Source organism: Ambystoma mexicanum, chromosome 5p (genome assembly GCF_040938575.1).
Source record: "Ambystoma mexicanum isolate Mex_15411 chromosome 5p, UKY_AmexF1_1, whole genome shotgun sequence".
Lineage (NCBI taxonomy): Eukaryota > Metazoa > Chordata > Amphibia > Caudata > Ambystomatidae > Ambystoma > Ambystoma mexicanum.
In genome coordinates, this window is record NC_090930.1 from 792,807,702 (window position 1) to 792,828,371 (window position 20,670).

Below are 20,670 nucleotides of genomic sequence, written 5' to 3' on the forward strand. Positions count from 1 at the left end.
ATTAAGTTTTGAAACTCTTTAACTTTGCAACATGAAGGAGGACAAATCTAAAAATTGGTAGTTGTAAATCTAATGGTATGCCTTTTCTTTGAAGACGTGAGTGAACCCTGTACTGCATAAGGAACCAAAGATACGCCAAACACTGATTGCGCCAAAATTATTAATGCTACAAGTCTTATATTGTATACCGTGTTCTAGTGGGGATTGCACAGATATGTACTGCATTAGGAATTGTTAGGCCAAATCGTTATGATTAAAATTGGCCAAATTCCACAGAATGACAAAAACAGCTCTCACTGAGATGGGAGTTAGATGTCAGAATAACCCACCAAATATGTAATGTATGTGTCTGATTTTATTAGAGGGCATACTTATAGAAATGTGCATTTGTAGTTCAAATCAATGTGGGAGTTCCCAAATCACATCATAAAATATGACAGCTCTTTCTGACTTCCAACCAGAAAGAGGCACGTGCCTCTAACCTATCACAACCATGGGGGTGTGGTTTGAAATTCTACCCCTACCATAAAATTTGTGATGTCACTTGGCATGATAGAAATAGGAACTTCACCACACACAGACAGATTGACTCCTGACTACATCCTAATTTCCGCGCAGCATGTTGTTCCTGACTTCTGCATCCTGTCCAGAACTTTTCATCTTGTCCTGATTCCAGACTACTTTGCAAAACCAAGGCCCAGAAATTGCTGAACTCTTCTTCAGCTAGGCCCAAATCTTGAACCATCCCAAACTTTTGGAAAGAATAATTCTGATTCAGTCTGGCTTGCTACCATTCATGCTTGCCTACTGAACTCGCCATCCCACTAATCTACCATGTCCAGTGATCAGAAGGGCCAATCCAATCCAAATCCAGTCTGAGGTGCCAGTCCAATTGACCAGCTGACCATCCTGCCAGAGGTACCCTGCTGCCGGTAGACCCGATCCAGATGACCAGAACCCTGACGGTCCAATCATAATTTACAGTGGACTGTAAGTATCAACAGGAATCATAGTAACCCATACTATATTTGATTTATCCTACCCCAATCTCAACCCATCCTCTCTTTTAAGAACTTATAATAGTGTCACACCAGTCTGAAACCTTGCTTTGATTTCTTGTGCTAGTGATAATTTCTTGAAAATCCTTTTGTCTTGTGAAAATCCCAAACCCTTAAATCATCCCACAGGTAATCCGACTGAGTACTCCAAGGTGGACACGGAGGTGCTGGGGTTGGTTTCCGTGGACCACTCTGGGGCTACCTGGGTTTCAAACTGATAACCAGCCTGAATACCCTAGTTTAGAGCATAATTATCATTGTACGAACTGATCTCTGTTTTCATTTTCGCGTCTTTGTTTTCAAAAACGCCTCTTATTCAAGCTTGCATAACTTCTTCAATTTTATAGATAGAAACGTATTTTCAACTCTCACAGAAATCTAAGACGTTTAGCTACATCCACAGCATTGCAAAACAGTATCGCACAGTGGAAATTAGGCATGAATTTGCATTTTGCAAACGTTTTACATGTGTAAATTCCCATTCAAAGTGTTTCTTTAACTTCCATTTTGATTTAAAGTGGGTCCTGCTGCTCATCTTGTAGCTCATGAAATTTAGGACCTGTTTAGTGTTGCTCTCATAAGAATTTCCATCAATTTAAGGAATTTTGCACACTTTTCATTGTTTCACAAAGCCATTTTCAACTGTCAGTTTCCAAAAGCGCTTTTCTTTCTTGTTTGGGGAGAGAAGACTATATTCAAACACTGTACTCTGTTCTTTTATCCTTGAATACCTGCTGCTTACTTACATCTTTGTAGAATTGCTCATTTGTGAATTGAGAACTTTGCAGGGGGAATCTTAACTTAACGCTATCTTTTCACCAACCAAAACTGTTCTTTTTCATGTTTTTTATGTATTCTGTATTGCTCAAAGGTGAATTCAATGGCCTTACTTTCTGAATTGTTTTGTCAACACATTGGTGATTGCTGCCCCATATATATAGATATATATATATATATTGAAGAAAGAGGAAGAGTATTTACACTTTTCCTCACAGGGACAGCACTCAAAGCGGTCAGGACGCCAGCAAATCTCCAGAAATTAAATCAATCCATCATTCACCAAAGTTCTTGTGCCATATCCAGCTTTATTGAAGGCATTGCGACCTAAGATGCGTTTTGCAATGCTCCCGTTGCTTGTTCATATATAAAACAACAGAAAACTCCACAATGCTTTTATATATACAGAAGTGCTCAATCTCTATGGTTCTGCTCACCATATTTTGTCCCTTTTCTCTTTCGACTCTTGCAATGTCCCATAGCCGTTCTATGTTGAATGCATGCAGCCATTTTGGAATGTGTTAACTCACACTCTTAATGCGTTTAAGCTAATCCTTTACATATTTGGAGATGTCACATTAATCGTTTGAGGCCGCTTAGTGCACAGTGACAGGTTTTTATTTTTATTTTTATTTCCACGATAATTTAAGTTTTATTGTCACTCTAATGTTTGTTTGATTAGAGTCAAAGCCTGCTCACTGTGCACTTCCAATTTCTTTCCCCAATCAAGGCCTGTATTTACAATTCAATACTGGCATCATACAATGATAAAAATGATTTCACACTGTTACCAATACATTTCCTATTTGCCAAATGTATGTGTGTGAGGAAACATAGCATTCCGATCCTTTGATCGTTTTCAGGTTCAAGATTATAAAGTGCATAGTGCTGTAAACATGACTCTCAATCAATTCACCTTTAAAAACCTAAAGTGCATAGTGCAAAAGTGCTTTGTTGATATCTTGAACTTTGTTCCTCGCAATTTTATCAATTGGATTTTGTAAATGTTTACTTGGAAATTACGATTATCTTCTGTAATAGCGTAGTAGAAAAGATACTAAAGTGCTAAGTGCTGTAAACATCTAATAGTACTTGCGGCCAGTATAAAATATACAATTTAAAACCAGGGTTTGGGTAGTATAAACAAGAGCGCATAGAGAAAAAGGGGGAAAAAGGTGGTTTGATTCAGAGCTAAAAGCTGTGCAGTTCTCAAAATTGGATTTTGTAAATGTTTACTTGGAAATTACGATTATCTTCTGTAATAGCGTAGTAGAAAAGATACTAAAGTGCTAAGTGCTGTAAACATCTAATAGTACTTGCGGCCAGTATAAAATATACAATTTAAAACCAGGGTTTGGGTAGTATAAACAAGAGCGCATAGAGAAAAAGGGGGAAAAAGGTGGTTTGATTCAGAGCTAAAAGCTGTGCAGTTCTCACTGTTGCATAACAAGTCAACACACATAAAAAATAGAAAAAGTTAAAACGAGCTCAACTATCAAATTTCAGCAAAGGGTATTTTCTTATATTGCTAACTTCAAGAAACTGTCGAGACTAAGGCAAAGGACGAGATTTATGTTCCAAGGAATGTATACAGTTCTTCATCCAAGTTATGTCCTCCTGGTTTCTTGGTTTGGAAATCTAAAATGAATCGTGTCTCCATCTGACGTAATTCCAGCTTGCAGTTCCCTCCAAGTGGATTAAGCTTAATATGGTGTACTCCAAAAAATCTAAAGCTGTCCAATTTGCTCTGATGTTGATCTCTAAAGTGCACTGCCATGGGGTAGGAAGCATCTATGTTTTTTATGGCCCGCATATGCTGCAGTATTCTCAATTTCAGTTTTCCAATGGTACTTCCCACATATCACAGATTGCATGAACAAAGCAGTACATATACAACAAATTCTGTATTGCATTTTATTTTGGTTTTCACCTCAATATTATGGCCTAATGTTGGATGTACAAAGTTCATTTTATTCAGAGCAAATTGGCATGCTTTGCAGTTGGTGCATTTGGAGAAGCCAATGTTCTTTTTATTCAGCCACGTGGATGTGGCGTAGGTTTCTGTCTTTGGGGACATAAAGCTGTTGACTAGTGTGTCTTTAATGGAGATAGATTTTCTATAAGTTATGTTGACTCGTTCCCCCATGAATGGAAATAGAACTTCATCAGTCTTTAAGACATGCCAATGTTTGTGTAATATTCTCCTTATTGTTTTAGCGTGTGAGCCATATGTGAGTATTAATTTTACATCGTCAGGTTCCAGAATCTTTTCAGATGTTCGATTGGTAGAGACCAATGCTGTTCGATCTAGGTTACGTGCTTTGGTGTAAGCTCTCTCGATGATTGCCTTAGGGTATCTTTGTTTGGCAAAATTGCGAGCTGTGATTTTGCATTCTCTGTCAAAACAATCTAGTTTGCTGCAATTGCGGCGAATCCTGACAAACTCTCTGTATGGTATACTCCATTTTAATGGAGTAGGGTGATTACTGCTCGCAAATAATGGCTTATCGGAGCTCGTTGGTTTTCGATGAAGTTCTGTACTGGTTTCTTTGCAGTCAGTTTTCACCAGTACATCAAGAAAAATTAAGGATTTATGGCTATGAGTCTATGTAAATTTAAGATTCAAGTTGTTGATGTTTAACGTAGTTACAAAGTCAAGCCAACCCTTTTCTTTTCCATTACATAGGATGAATAAGTCATCAATAAACCGTAGCCAGAGGACTACTTGGTTTGTATACTCGGTATTAGCATCGGTCCAGGCAACACATTTTTCCCACCATCCCATTGTCAAATTTGCGTAGATCGGTGCAAAGCTTGTTCCCATCGCTGTTCCATGCAATTGGTTATAGTAGATATTGTCGGAGAGAAAGACGTTATTAGTTAGACATAGGTCTATCATCTCCATGATCATTTATCCATGACTTAAATAGTTTAACGATCTACTGTCAAGGAAGTATTTGCATGCATTTTTTCTGTCGTTATGTTGGATGGAGGTGCAGAGCGATAGTACGTCCAATGTTGCAAACATGAAATCTTTTTCCCAGCTAATTCCTTCAATTTTACTGAGAAAGTCTTTGGTATCACGTAGATATGAAGGTAGCGTGAATACCAAGGGCAATAGTGTTTGATCAACATATTGTGTTGATTTGAATTTTAAATAAATAAATACATATTTACCTTTACCAACCAGCCTGATTCCTGGCCCACTGTGACCTGGGGGGTATTTTGAGAAGGGTGTGATATGAGTGGTGTATCACTCAGAATATTGAACCTATAGATATAATAAATACGTATTTCATCTGTGCATTACATGCTAAGCGAAACCCGGGTGTGTGCCTGATTGAAATCCTTAACAAAAAGCAGACGGGGAGGCTAGCAATTGACTGCATGGAACCAAGTGATAGCACCTGGCATTTACAAAACCCTCAACCCTGCCACCCAAAAATAAGGTATGTGGAGTGAATTTTGCACGATGCTGGCAGTGCGCATGCCTCGTGTTATCGAGAGATGCTCATCGAATCCTGTGTTTTTCTTTCTTTGACCTCTGGGATGCATAGACCGAACTACAAAGTAAATGCATGACTGGACTACGGCTAGCCCAGCATCTTCCATAATACCTGGGGCATGCTTACATCCATATGGTTGGGTAGCGCTGTTTTGAAATGAGTAGAGAACATGCTGGAAACAGCTGGTCAGTGGAATTTGCCAAATGTTTTATACACATTGATATGAGGTGGAATAACCCCTTGCAATGAAAGCCTGAGTACTATAAACTTTATGTTAAACATGTTTGCATTAGAAGGATGTGCAAAACATGATACCATTCATTTCAATTTGCTGCATGCCCGGTGTGAATAAAATTCCCAGGCCAGCCCTACTTCTTTAGCAAAAATATTTTTGGGAGACTGCGGAATGGAGGAATTAAAACTCAAGCTGCAGAGTTTGGAGAACTCTAAAATGTGTCCTTCCATCCAGTGGTGAACATTTTAAAAATGTAAAGGAGGATCTCACAAGGACTAGAGTTGGATGACGGGGTTGAGTTCCGAGGGGACTGAGCTTGCAGTTGAACTCTGCTAAAAGGAAATGTTGAAAATAATAGTTTAAGTGCTGCTTCTTTCCAAACTCCACACTGTACATCAATTACACTTTAAATCACTTCCTTGGCAGTGGTGCAGCCAGAATACTGTTAGTAATACAGTGATTTTGAGTACATTAAGGGATCCATATACATGCAGGACTATGTGTAAAAACTAGAGGTTGCAGGCATGCCAATGGTGATGGCTACTGTAATTGTGGTCTTGGAAGCATGGGAGTTATCCCACACTTCCAGAGCTCTCAGGTTTCACCATTCCATGTGTGAGAGTTATCCGGCCCTGTTTTTTATTTTTTGCTATAACTATTTGGCTGAAACTATTGCATTAGAGTACAGATAGGGAGAAATGTAATACAAGGATGGACATAAAGCTTGTAGGTGTTGTTTAGTTATTTGTCAACCCATTGACTGTCCATGGTCATGCTAATCCATATGGCCATTCACAAAGTCCTGTTAAGAAACAGCATTACCATGTTTGGCTTGTGTTTAGTAGTAGGCTTGTGCCAGGCACTGCTATTAGATGTCCAGGTATTCACATCAATATGCACCTGCTGCTATCAATGGCCAGTTAATACCCAACAGCCTTTCTAATTCCTACAGAAAAAGCCCAGACAATTGGCATTGCCAATGCTTGTTTCTCTTGTGATTGCGCTGGAGGTGACAATTAACTACATACATACAATGGCAAGGATCTTGATGTATCAGTTTGTAATGAAGGGGTACACAGAGACCTTAGTTATGGTACAAATACATCATTTAATAAGTAAACATGTTACAGAGCCCCGCCAGTCTTTCTCCTTCTCTCTGTCGCCTCGAACCGTCTGTGCTCACTCCTCCATTCACTCTTGGAAACCTGCTCCATCGGCTGAGGGATGCCTGCACAGAGTGCCCGTGTGGTAGTGCTGGGGAACCACTAAACTACACATTCCCTTGTCTTCTCAAAGTTTCTCAGTCCATACAGCGACTGGAGCACAGTGGAGTCATTCGGGGTCTTCCTTCTACACATACTTCTCCAGATGCCTGGGTCTCTGACAGTATCTGTAACGCTCACCTGATTCCCGCAGAGGCGCCGGTCTTGACTGGGTGAATGCCGTATCTTCAAAGGTGATGTGTAACACACGGTTGGCTCTTTGGGCTGGACCTCTGTGCACTGTATGTCTGACTCGAAGAGTAAGATGTCTGCAGATAGAAAATATGGGATTAATGAACTGGGGTTATTGGGTGCCTCTCTCCTCTTCCCTTTCTCTTCTCCTGTAGAACCCCAAAGGTTAACGCCCTCACCTTAGTTAAGTGAACGCCGAGCTCTCCATCTGCCTCGGGGCAGGGTGCCGTAACCAGTTTCTTCACTGGATAAGGGTGCAGGCCTCTTGACCTCAGAGGACTGCTGTCCGTCGTTAACTGCACGAACGGTAAGTTCTGGGCACTTCAAATGTCTTAAAAGTCTTTTGTAATAATATCTCTTGTTTTGCAGGGTTCCGGCGATGGCGGATGGCGGGCTGATGAGAGTTGAGGATCGAACCCGCGTGAGGAATAGAAGCGCCTGGAAGCACGTAAGTAAGCTCTTGTAGCCTGCTTCACGATGCGCACTAACTGTCCCTTTTATCTTGCAGGTACAAGTTCGGAGCTTTAGAGAAGCTGAAGGGTGCTGGAATACCCACTGGATTCGGCGTGGGAAGGAGTAATGGCACGTGAGTAATAAAGTTGCCCAATGTCTTTAAACGCACCTTCTTTTGTCTTTCAGATGCGGGATGCAGCGCCGAAGGCCTCCGGAGCGTGCGAAGAGCTGGTAAGCTTTTGTCTTTCAGATGCCGGAATGCAGTGCGAAGACCTCCGGAGCATGCGAAGAGTAGGTAAGCCTTTGTCTTTCAGATGCCGGAATGCAGCGCGAGGCGTTGGTGACAGCCGATGGACCAGGTAAGAGATGCGCTGCCACTGAAGACCGTAGTGCTAACCTGTTCTTTCTTTGTCTTTACAGGTGCTGCTGAAGACTGGATTCCAGGATGGTAAGCCTTTGTTCCCTTAGGCCCAGGATCAGAAGCAGAAGACACGATGAGCGTTCTGCTGCAGAGAATGCAGAATAACGCAAAGCAAGATTCATCCATCGGGTGTGGTTTAAATAGCCTCCTGTAGTGCTTAGGTGTCTCCTTCCACAGCCTCGCCTAGGTAAGAAAAGAGTTCCTGCTTTCCAGAAGAGTTCCAGTGTTCAGAACCTAGGGAGTGGCTCCTGCCCCACCCAACAGGAAAAGTAGTCCCAAACAGAAGAGGATCAGGGGCTCAACTGGCAGGTAAGTAAGCAGCATGGTCTGCTGCAGGTAAGTCCACCCAAGCATTATGAGCCCGGCGCTTCCAGCGCTGGGACAGGGCATCTTTATGAGCCTGGTGCCACTGGCGCCAGGACAGGGTCCAAAAGGTCCCAATTGGGACTGGCTGGCACTCGGAACCGGGGTTATGGGTCTGCTTCCAAGGGAGTTGGGCAAGTCCTGATCTTTTGGAAGCAGAGATCATGACAGTATCTCCCTGACCTCGAACAGAACGAGTCACATCTGTATGGCTAGGCAAGGAAAATTTGCGATACCATCCTTCCCATCTTCGCATTGTCACTAACTTTAATAACTCTGTCATTTTTGCTAGCGATATTCTCCTCCTCTCTCTCCCTCCCATTTTCTTCACAAGGTACACGCTCTCCATGTTCCATAATCTCCCATCATCCAATCTAACTGCATGTTTAAAAACTTCTCTCACTTTGTCAGGCTTGGACCACCTGCAATACCCATCTCTGAGAGCGGGAGGTAATTTGATTTTCAACATGTGTCCTACCCCATAGAGAACATTACTCTTTCTCGCACCAACACCATCACTGACTCCTTTGTTTCTCATTTGTCAGGTTCTGATGTTAGTAACTACGCCCTCCAATTTGATCCCTAAATCTGTGGCTTTGCCCATCCAAGCTGGCACTAATTATGTGTTGGCCTTCCTCACCCTGCTAAGTTCAAAAAGAGAAACACCTGTTGTACAATGTAGGGTAAATCTGTGAGCAACAATGACATTTCCCACTGCCTCCTTCCAATCCTTGTCATTGGCCCAAGCCCATCTGATGGCTTCTTTGATAACTTTATTAAAGCGTTCTACCACCCTGTTGGTTTGGGGATGATAAATAGCGCTCTTCCTGTGTTCAATAGAGTTCTTACGACTGTACTCTCCCACTTCTTTGGACCTAAATTGAGATCCGTTGTCAGTAACTATAACCTTGGCATAACCCTAACGCTCACAAATGTCCTCAAAAAAGTGCAATAACAGTCTTTGCTGTCACATTTGGTTTGATCACAACTTCCACCCACCTGATGAGCAGATCAATAACAACCAAGCAGAAGGATTATTGAAGGGAGCTGAGAAGTCATATGCTACTATTGAAAGAGAAGCGCTCGCTATCAAGTGGGCTGGAGGGAAATTTAGGAACTTCATTTGGGGCATATGTTTTGAGTATCACACTGATCACAAACCTCTGGTAGGAAAATACGTCGAAAGGTTTAGACGCTGTTGCTTCTCGCATCAGGAGAATTAATAATTTGTGTTGTCAAATATTTACCAGGAGGGAAGAACTTTGCAGCAGATTGCATGTCGATGTTGACATCCACAGTGGAAGTGAGTGATGAAGAAACAGACCAAGAAGCAGTTTTGGAGATAACTTCTCTACCTGTATCGGGAGAAGAGTAGGAGGAGGCAATGAAAGTGGACACAAGTTTAAGTATTCTCAAGCGAGAATTGGAAGAAGACAATCCTCACCAGAAAAAATTATTTGAGAGGCTATGGCTGTCGGCCTTCTGGAATGTGATAGATGAATTGTACTTCCAAGAAGGGATGGTGATGTGTGGTGACAAAACCATTCCACCAGAGAAGGTACGGGAGTGACTGAAGTGTCTGGCTCATGAAGGTCCCATGGAATCGTTAAAAGTAAGCAAAGAATAAGATGTAACTACTGGTGGCCAGCATGTGATCTGAGGATATAGAGTTTAGTCTGGGAGTGAGAGAGAGTGTGTGGCTTCTAAACATACTATGGTTGTTACTTATATTCCTGAAAGAGCATGGGAAAAGTTGGGAATATATGTGTTACTTCCTGTGTGGAGTAATGGTGTACAATCTCGTTGCAAAGGATATGACAAACTCTTTCCCACTTTCCTCTTGTATTACCACAGTGCCTAGGCCAATATTGCTGGCGTCTGTCGTTATGATGGTCTTCCTGCAGCATTCTAAAGCTTTGCAGTACCGGAGTTCTCACCAATGCTTTCTTAATGAATTTAAATTCCTCTTCACATTCTCTACTCTACATAAATGCGCTCTTTATTTTGACTTGTTCACGAATGGACAAAGTGTGTTTTGCAAAATCACAAATTAATTTTGAGTAATACTCCTCCATACCTAGAAAACTTCGGACTTCTTTACGACATGTGGGTCTTGGCATATTTTCAATGGCTTCTGCCAACTGTACCTTAGGACGATCCCTCAGCAATAATAACATGTCCTAGATACTTAATTTCCTGTCTATTAATCTTGCATTTCTCATACCTTTATGTCATCCCTGCAGTATGTAGCTTCTTGAACACCTTATTCAATCACCATCCTCATTAAACAGTTTGTGCATTACTTTCTGGAAGACCAAGGCCGACAACACCAGGCCAAACAGCATTTGTTTGTATTGGAATAGCCCCTAGGGAGTGATAAAGGCTGTCAAACACTTGGATTATTCATGTAATCTTGCTTGATGATAGGCTGAGGTGAGATTTAAGGTTGAAACATGTTTTGCAGGGCCTATAGTCAACATATTCTCTTGACTGTTGGGTAAAGGGTGTATCTCTGGGACTACGCATTCATTGAGTTCTCTCATGTCTACACAAATCCTGAGTATTCCTGAGCTTTTCCGTAAGACAACCAATGGTGATACCAATTCCACTGCATCTATACTCTCTACGATGTCTTGGTCTTCTAATTTCTTTAGTTCTCGTTTGACATCTTCTCTCATTGTTAAAGGAACATTGTGTAGCTTATGTGCCACTGGTATACATTTGTCTTTCATCTTTATCTTGTGGACAAAACCACGTAAGCAGCCGATATTATCCTTGAACACTTCATCTAGTATTTTCAATGGCAAGAACTGCCTCCTCTGAATCTGGGTCTAATTTCACTTGAAGCTTTCTTTGGTGTGTCCAACTCAACAAGGCTGTTTTTCCCTTTCTTTCCCTTCCCTTTGTTACAAATACTTTTCCTTTAGCTTATCTACTTTTGAATTTTAAGGTGGCCAAGAACCACCAAATTAACTCAAATGTGGCTCCTCCGCATACTCTGGGATGGATATCATTTAATTAAGATAGTCGCAATCCATGCCCTTCCGTTCATTCTGTGGTAAGAGTATATATTTAGAACCTGAATCAATCATCATGGATGTTGAAAATCCGTCAATATGTAGAGTGGCTTTGGGACTTTCTATTTCTTCTACGTAATCTGCTATCACTGATATGCACTCATCACCCCCTTCCTCACTGTGATCACTACCAATCCAATTGGTGGAAGGTTTTTTGTTCTTGAAACACTTTGAAAGGTGACCTTTGCCTTTACATATCCGGCATATGATCTTCAAAGCAGGACATTCCGGGTTATCTACCGAATCATCTGCACCATCACACCTGAAACATCTCCTTGGGCTGCTCTGCTTTGGACTGCTTTTTCCCCTTGCGTGAAAAGGCCATTCTCCCTCTCCTCTCTTCTCTCCATGTGGGTTTCTGCACTCTTTGCATGCTTTCCCCTGTTTTCATTGATGGTCGATATGGCATTATTTACTTTGGGTGTTGCTGCAGGCTGCAGTACAACCTCTGTCTTTAAGTTAGTGTCCTTTATTCTCTTCTCCAGGACTTTGACACACTTTTCTGTCTGTTCCATTTCTTTGGCGACTCTCAGGACGGTGTCTAACGGGGGGGGGGGTCATCTTCTGACCATAGTTTCTCTCTGACTTTTGCACTGCTACACTCTATCATAAATTGGTCCCTGAGATGTTCATCGAGCTGATTATTTAAGTTGCATGTTCTGGCAAACTTCTTTAGGCTTGTAATATATTGCTCCTCACTTTCATCATCCTCTTGTATTCTTTTTCCAAATTTGTAGTGTTCTACTACCGTGCTTAATTTCTGTTCATAATGTTTACTCATCTTTATGACTGCTTTTACATATTCATTAAGATTTTCACCCCCATGTTCCAGTAGATCTGGTAGATCCTCAAATGTGTCTTGCCCTGCGGCACCCAGACAATGTAGCTGTAGGGATTTCCTTCTTTCAACACTGTAATTAGTTCCACATATTACACTGACATAGTGTTCAAATGATTTTATCCATCTCTTCCAGGGGATTGATGGTTCCATTATCTCTGGTAGAAAGAATGTCGGTGGGGAACATTGTAGTGGTGAGATTAATAAAGTAATCGTGATGGGTTACCTGTGCTGGGTGGTTGAGAAGATTGCTTGTTGGGTTTGCAGTATAATTAATTGTTCTAGCATGTGGTGCTATGGGTTGCTATCAGCACTTTTTTTCGTTGCTCTTATGTACTGTACAGTACAGTAATGCTGGCTGGCATCTGAGGGCGTAATAGTGATGTAGAGGTCATTTTTGTTGTTGTACCCACGTATTAAGGTCGATGTGGCAAAGTTCTGGTTGCAATGCTGTGCGTGCACCAGCAGGTGCTGTTTAGAGAGTGGAGCAAAGTCACTGCGGTATAATAAGGCAAATACAGTAATATTCTTTGAACCTTATCAAGGTGTGCGCCTTCAGGCAGATGTGGTACAAGGAGAAGTGATTGGACGCTGTACTATCACAAGGTGGATGAGGGGAGATCAAAAGGAGTAGTGCGATTTACCGTCTGCATGGGCTGACTGTTTGATGCAGGACTTTTCCATCAGCATCTCATGCAGTCAGGCGTCTGAGGGGCTCAGTGCATTCCGGGCATACTCGTCGCCATGTTTGTAATGAAGGTGGACACGGAGGCCTTAGTTATGGTACTAATATAAATAATTTAATAAGTAAACATGGTACAGAGCCACGCCAGGCTTTCTCCTTCTCCCCGTGGTCGGCAACCGTCTCCGCTCGGCCCCTCGGTTCTCTCCTGGAATCCTCCTCCATTAGCTGAGGGATGCCCGCACAGAGTGCCCATGCAGTAGTGCCGGGGAAGCACTACACTACACCTTTGTACTTTTGTATGAGCCTTAATGCTTAAATAAGGCAATTACTAATTACACTTATTAGAGCTCATTATTTTGTTTTTGGTTAACTTTTTTAAACATTTTTGAAAGCTAAATGGAAACGTGCAACTGGGATTCAAATTAGGTTATGCATGCTTCTATTTTCACCTAAATGTACGTTAGCAGTAATCAACTACATCATACGTGGTTATGCGTGTTTCTGTTTGCCATAAAATGTACATTAGCAGTATTAAACTTTCGCAAATTGGGTTATCCATAGTTTCATTCTCCGTGCAGCTGTATACATGTGTGCGATGATTTTTACCTGTAATGAACCTTGGTGGGAAATTTGATCCACTAAATGAATGGTGCGGGCAAACAACAGAGAAAACCAGGGACATTTTGAAACTTTGAGCAATTGCGAAGTTAAGATGTTTTCAGTTATACGCTGGCAGAAAAAAAAAAATCTTTGCACCCCCCCTCCTACTCGAACCCCCATCCCTGGTTTCGTGGGTTATCTGCATTGGGGTCCTGCATATGACTTTTTAACATGTGTTGGACCTCAGGGTTATCAACCTTCATACCCTCGTTGTCCGGGGTAGATTTTTCAGTGGTGGACCTTGTGGGCTGTCAAGGTTCAGGTGAGTCCTTTTAACCAATCATTTAATTTACTCAGATCAAGGGTTTGCAGACACATGCTGACTCCTTCTGCTCTTCCCCTGCTTCTCTTCTCCTCCTCTCCTCTTTATTGTCCAACTTTCATCCTCTCCTACTTACGTCTCATTTCTGTCTTCCTCACCTCTGTGTTCTTCCTCTTATGTTCTGCCTCCTTCTTTCTCTGCCTCTCTCTCTCTCCCTACGACCTACTCCATTCCCAATGTTATTAGTTTCCCCTCATCACCTTCTTCCATTCCTCCCTCCCTTCTGCCTATGCCATTTCACCCTTTCCTCTTAATCGCCTCCCTTCTCCCTCCTCGGCTGCTGCTTTACTCGCGTTACACTTCTCTGTAATGCTATTTTCTAACCTGCACCTTGCTCTCCATGAGCTTGGCTTCCACACGTACTTCTGGCTCTGCTCAACTTTTATCCCGGCACGGGGTAGGCAAGGGAGGAACCATTTTTTGACTGTCTTCTCATATTTGTGTATGTTCCATAAGAGATTGTTTTTGATTTGTTGCTGTACATGTTTACTACAGACTTCCCAGATGGTCACTGTGGTACGGCTTCAGTAGCAAATATCATAACACACCAAGCCAGAATCTTGGATTAATCCCTCAAGTGGATTACGCTAGAGCTGTTTGTGAGGACCAATGTCTTGTTTACTCTACAACTGCATAAGAGTTCAAGCGTCTGATATTTCTGAGGCTAGGTGAATGTAAGTCACGTTGCACAGAGCCCTGCAGCAATCAGCGCTCACAAACAGGGCCGGCCTTAGAAGCTGCAGCACCCCAGGCAGCAAATCAAACATTTGGGCCCCTCCGCTCCCCCCGTTTGCCCCTAGTGATGCAGTGGGGGGGGGGTTTGCCACATTTTTCAACAGGCACGGCAGGCGCCCTATTGTTAATAAATGCACTCCGCTCACGAGAGCGGAGCACATTTAATTTCAATAGGGCACCTGCTGCGTCTTGTCCCACCATGCCAGCTCTGGGGAGACCTTGAAAGACTCCCCTGAGCTGGTGCAGTGGGGTCTAATGGCAGGTAACCCGGGCGGCCGCATGGCCCGCCCTGGTTTCAAGCCAGCTCTGCTCACAAACCTTTGTCTTCCAATGAACCAGGGCATCCTATTTGCATGGCGGGGTTCACTGACGCCTACTTGATTGACTCTATAAACTGTGTGGTCCAAAGTCCCGCTTGGCTTCCCAAAGTGTGACCACTTTATATGCTGCCAATAACTTTTAACGCCCCCAGGGTTGGTGATAGATACGAGATGGATGGACTTGGCCACCTTGGGGATCTGCCATAGACCTCCTCCAGGGCCTACATAATATAGTGGAATGTAGTCGTCGGCCCCCAGGGTCACCCCAGTACCATCCTCTAGGCGTGCATATGGGATATCGCAGGAGCTAGACACAGTGGTCGAAGTGTAAGAAAAGAAGTAGTGGAGCTATGTTCCCTACAGGCCTGCCCCGCCCCTCACAAACCCAATCGCCCTGCCCCCTCCCATACACAATACAAACCCCCAACCACATTTGCCTGCAGTTTAAGAGAATGTTCAGTGCTGTGAACTGAAAGTGCAAGTTACAACCTCTTCCTACACTTTTATTTTAAAACGAAACCGTTCCGGAACGGTTTCTTTTTAAAAGAAAAGTATAGGAGCTGTAAAACTTAAGCACCGCTCCCGTCCGCTCCCGCTCACTTCGACCACTGGCTAGACATAAACCACACTGTGTGCATGGTTTTAGACTGGTGATGTAACGTGGTGTTCAACCTTATGCATGCTTGTTTAGGCCTCATGAGGATAGCATTGGAAGTGCAGTGGTACTTTTTTTTAAAAACAATTTTGATTACGTGTGTTTGGTTAAACAAATAACCTGACAGCCAACACCTTGCAATTATGATACATTATCATGTTATAATTAATTAATAAGATATATGGAAGTTATACATTGAAAATGATTAAATACAAATATCACGTTTGAACCAAGGTTCCATATTAATTAAAAAAATCACCATAATACTTTGATGTCTTATCTTAATTTCAATTTGTTTCCAAACATTAAAAACAGCATTTAATAACACTCTTGAGTCTGCGAGACCTGAGCCCAGAATTGATCTCCCGCAATATTCTTATCAGTGGAAAGATATTGAAGATAGTTGAAGGAATGTAGCGTTCCCAGTTTACGGCATTGTGTTAGTAGATGGTGTGTAGTTTCAGTCACTCTGCCACACATTCTGCATAAGCATTGTTGATTTGATCATGTGAATCTTCGGCCAACCACAGATTATACAGGTAAAAGATTAAACTGTGGCCTCATAATGAACATTCTCGAAGGAGAGTCAATAGTCTATGTGGCATAATTGAAGGGTACCAAACAGGGAAAACCTTGACCCAAGTATTCCCCGTACACTATTTTAATTGATAGGAATCCCAAACTGTTAATACCATCCCAAGCCTGCACATTCTTGATGATGAACTTCTTAAATTCAAGCAATGGAATCAAGAAATCAATGGTCAAACTAATTAATTCATGGAAAGCATGACATGTCCGAACACATTCACACATAGTGGTACTGTTTGCATGCTCGCCTGCTGTAAGGAAGTGACCATGAAAGCTGCCTTTGGATCTCACCACCTTCAATGACTTTTTTATTTTGGCTCTTAGGTTGAGCCAAATTTATAAGGTAAACCGTTGCCATAGAAGTACAGGTAGGAGGGTCATGGGATGTGTGGGGAATACGCAGCTTGCAAGTGTTGTTTGGCTTTTTACAACCTACTAACCTATTGCACAGTAATATCAACCCTACAGGCTTTCATGGCGTTGCCATTGTTTCTTCTATGCAACCTTCTGAAACGTGATGGCTTAATTGCAGCTGTAAATCGGCTCCTGGTGAAATACAAGTGTCCTAACCAAGTAAACATTGAGCTACTTGATTTATTAGGAATATGGATGTTCGCACATCTGTTCCTTTCACTGAAGCCCCATTGAAAACAAGCTTTGGCAAAGCCATTACTTTTGGCTCTTTTATGGGCATGAAATGGCCATTTTCAAGGCACTCCCATAATATCACAGGTATTCACTCCCTGGGCCATCACTTGCCATATTATGACCAGGTAGTACCATTATGGCACAGTCTGGTAAACGCCTATCCCATGCCTACACAAACCCCAAAACTGTTATCTTTGCCAATGTTTGGTTTTAATTGCACCAGTTTACTATTTTTTTTTATTTTGTTGATTTTGTTCTCCCCTACACAAACAATTAAAAAAAAATAGCTAGACAATATGGGGGTGCAAGATTATGTTTGCTTGGGGCAGCTTCTGGACACCAAGTGGCCTTCCACTCGTGTTCAGTGTCATTGGATACTTAGAGGTAGTCCTTTCATGGATCAGAGTGCCAATGCTCGGGACCTGCTGACAATGAATATACCTTTTTACATACAAAATAGTAATGCTAAAAGTGATATATGTTTCAACATTTTTTGGGGGGGAATTACAATCACGTGGCTTTCTTTTAATTATTTTATTTTAATCATTAGGGCTAGTCATCCAATAATGCATGTAGTAAAGACAGCCAGGGCAGGGTGAAGCCTTGGATCACCAGCAGTATACCATCTATCAGGCCTGTGCTCAACACTCTCAGCCTGCCCCATTCCAGGGGTTGTGTCTTGCAGAATGGGTTAGAGTGTGTGCTGTCTCAAGGTATTATGCATTTTTCACAAATAGCTGCCCAGCTGGTATGGCGTCATGTGGTAACTACAGGCAACGTGCTGGGTACATGAGGTCTGCTGCCCTCTGACCTCTTGTCTCTTTTAAAGGTGTGAACTAGCACCTTTTATAATGGGAAATTATTATCTACCTGGTATGAAAAGTGTGTTCAGCAAAATTATTATGCTGCCCAGGTAATGGCTGTTTATGTATACTTAGCAACTTGTGAAGAAACATACTTGTTGTCCTTAGGTTCCATAGACTCCTCTCTGATGAACAATTTCTGACATATCACCAATTCATAGCAAAACCTTTGGAGAAATTGTTTCCACACAACTACTTCAAAACTATGTTGAACATAATTAAAGTTTAGATTTACAACAATCAGGCTTTCGCCCCAAGCATGGCACAGAATCAGCATTGGTAGCAGTCTGGGATGGCATCAACTCCAATACAGACAGTAGTCATTTCTCACTGCTGATCATGCTTGATCGATCAGCAGTGTTTCATATGGTGAGCTACTCTATTTTACTGTCCCGCCTGAAAACCCTCGCTGGGATGAATGACCAAATCCTTACATAGTTTGGGAGGTTCAAGAGTGTCCTAGCTGACCGAGTCCAAATTGTGAATAGCGGCCCATTTACCTAAGATCCCGACATCTTAAGTTGTGGAGTTGCTCACGGCTCACCCCTTTCACCTCTCCGGTTCAATATTTGCATTCAATCAATGATGAATATTTTTCTCAAGTTTCAGTTACAGTGTCACTATAACAGAGTCTCTGGCTCTTCCGATACGTTCCTCCCTTTAGCGGTGAGGTTATCTAATCTGCACGAATGGTTAGCTAGCAATGGCCTGCAGGTCACCCCTGCAATGGGAGAGACCCACCTGCTAGGCCTGAGACCTGTGCTCAAGGACCATCAGCAGATCCCAATCTCCCCACGTCTCTTTGGTCTCCCCACATTGTACAGAGCAACGGTTAGAAACCTGGGGATTAGTTGGGAATCCAACTTCTCTTTCTCAGCCCAGACCAACAAAGTTTCCAGAGGAGCTGCCTCTCCAGTCCTGGGAGGATAGCTCAGCGGCAGCGTGCGCGTATTGGAAGCAGGACGACACAAAGCAGCAACAGGTTCGATCCCCGGGTCCGCGCTTAGAAACCTCCGGGTGTTTAAGCGCGTTATAAATACGTAACTAAGACAAAAAAACACAATTACGCAACTAAGAAAAACAAACAATTCCTGTAACAGCGCCTCGATGCCTGTGGGCTGTGTGAGCGCTTTATAAATGTAAATAAATAAATAAATAAATAAAGCATTCTATTGTGGCGGGCTACTTAAGCATACTTCACGGTTCATTCTTAAGGATGAGGATGCCACATTGGTTGGCACCCTCATTATGGCAACACACTTTATGTCAGTATGCCTAAACACCTCATGCAGAAACAACAAAAGATCCAGAACACTGCTGTGCAGCCTTTATTCCGTCACCCCAAAATATCTGCTGTCTCTTCCTATTAGCAAGAACTCCATTGGCTGCCTTTATTCCAAAAGATTTCCTTCAAAATACCATGCTTGTGCTTGGTTTTCAAAAACAAACATGACTTGGCACCTCCTTAGCTTTGCTCTCGTCTTACATAGTACCAGCCACCCAGAAGTCTTGGGTCGGAAAATGGAAGCTTCCTGGGTATTCCACGCTCAATTTGCCTTTACGGAGGCCACAGATGTCCTCTGTAGCAGGGCCTAGTTGTTGAATAAATTGCCCACCGATATGCTCACTGCAGGATCACTGGAGATCTTTTGGAAAAAATCTGAAATCCTCTGTTTTGTTGACTTTGTCTCATTTCTAGGTAACTCTGACCTGGCATCTTGTGGATTTGACAGGCTCACCTGTTTGGTTCCTTCGGGATCTGTGCAGTATAAGTGGCTCAAAACTCAAGGATCCTGTATTACATCCCTAGGTCACATTACAGTGGCTTCATTGTGCCCCAGGTCAGGCCTGGTTGATAACAGAACTACCTAATGCTCTTTCATGTTCACTGATTATTATTATCATTATTATTATTATTATTATGGCATTGAGCATGGACCTAGCTTCAAGAAACAGCGGTGTGCTTACAGAGGTATACAGCCATACAGATGCATAACAGAGTGCTTTTCAGAGGCCTCTCTTCTGTGGTAATGCACATGCTGGAATGCATGCTAATAAAACCCTATAAATGGGATGATGTTCTGCACAGTAAGATGTACAGTAACTTGCACACCACAGTAAGGGACAATTATTTTTCTATTTTCAGTATAGTATAAGATATTTTTAGTTACAATGCATTATTGTATAGTATGAAGCACAGTATGAAGCACAGATGTACTGTGCACAACATTAGCACATGCTTTTCCCTTTTGCACTTGTTTGGTCACTCTGTGTAAACTGCTGAGTTATAATCTCCCGCCACTGACGTTCATTACACTATTTTACTATTTCAGTTGTGCAGGTGGCTTTGGGACACACGTTCCTCCTTCTGACTTTAGAATGCCAACACCTGTTTGCCCACAAACCAAACTCATTGCACTAAGTTGTATGCTTATTCAGCAACTGTGACCAATCCGTGCAAAGCTCTCTGCTCTTCCTTCTCTCCCTCCTTCCCCACAGTTTATTGACTGGCCGCCTGGTGTACCTCAGAGTCTCACAGGTCTCCGGCACTCCTTCCAGTCCCTCTGCACTTACCGCAAGGCCCTGCACCACACTGCACTTGTAATAAAAATACCTGAGAGCTTCTCTCCCCGCATGTCTCCAATCTCTACTGATGCACTTGGTCCTCCGGCACTTGCACAATCTGTATACAGCCCTGCCTGAAGATCGTCTGTCTGTTCTCCCTTGTCTTCACCCCTTAATGTGCACTTGGAAAAACCGCAGATTTGCCGGCATGCCTATTTGCTGTATCTAAACTGTTAAATGTTTCATATTCATTTAATCTGCCTGTGCAGACTGCTATTGTCTGAGAAATTCAAGGGCTCTGAGCGACTGTTGTTTTTTCCCTGTGTTCCCTCCCTCCTTGAGCGCTTTGAAACACTTGCCTGTGTGTAGGTGCTATATAAATAAACATTACCATACCATACCATATTGGAGAAAGTGTTGTGTTTGTGTGACTTTGCACTTTACTGT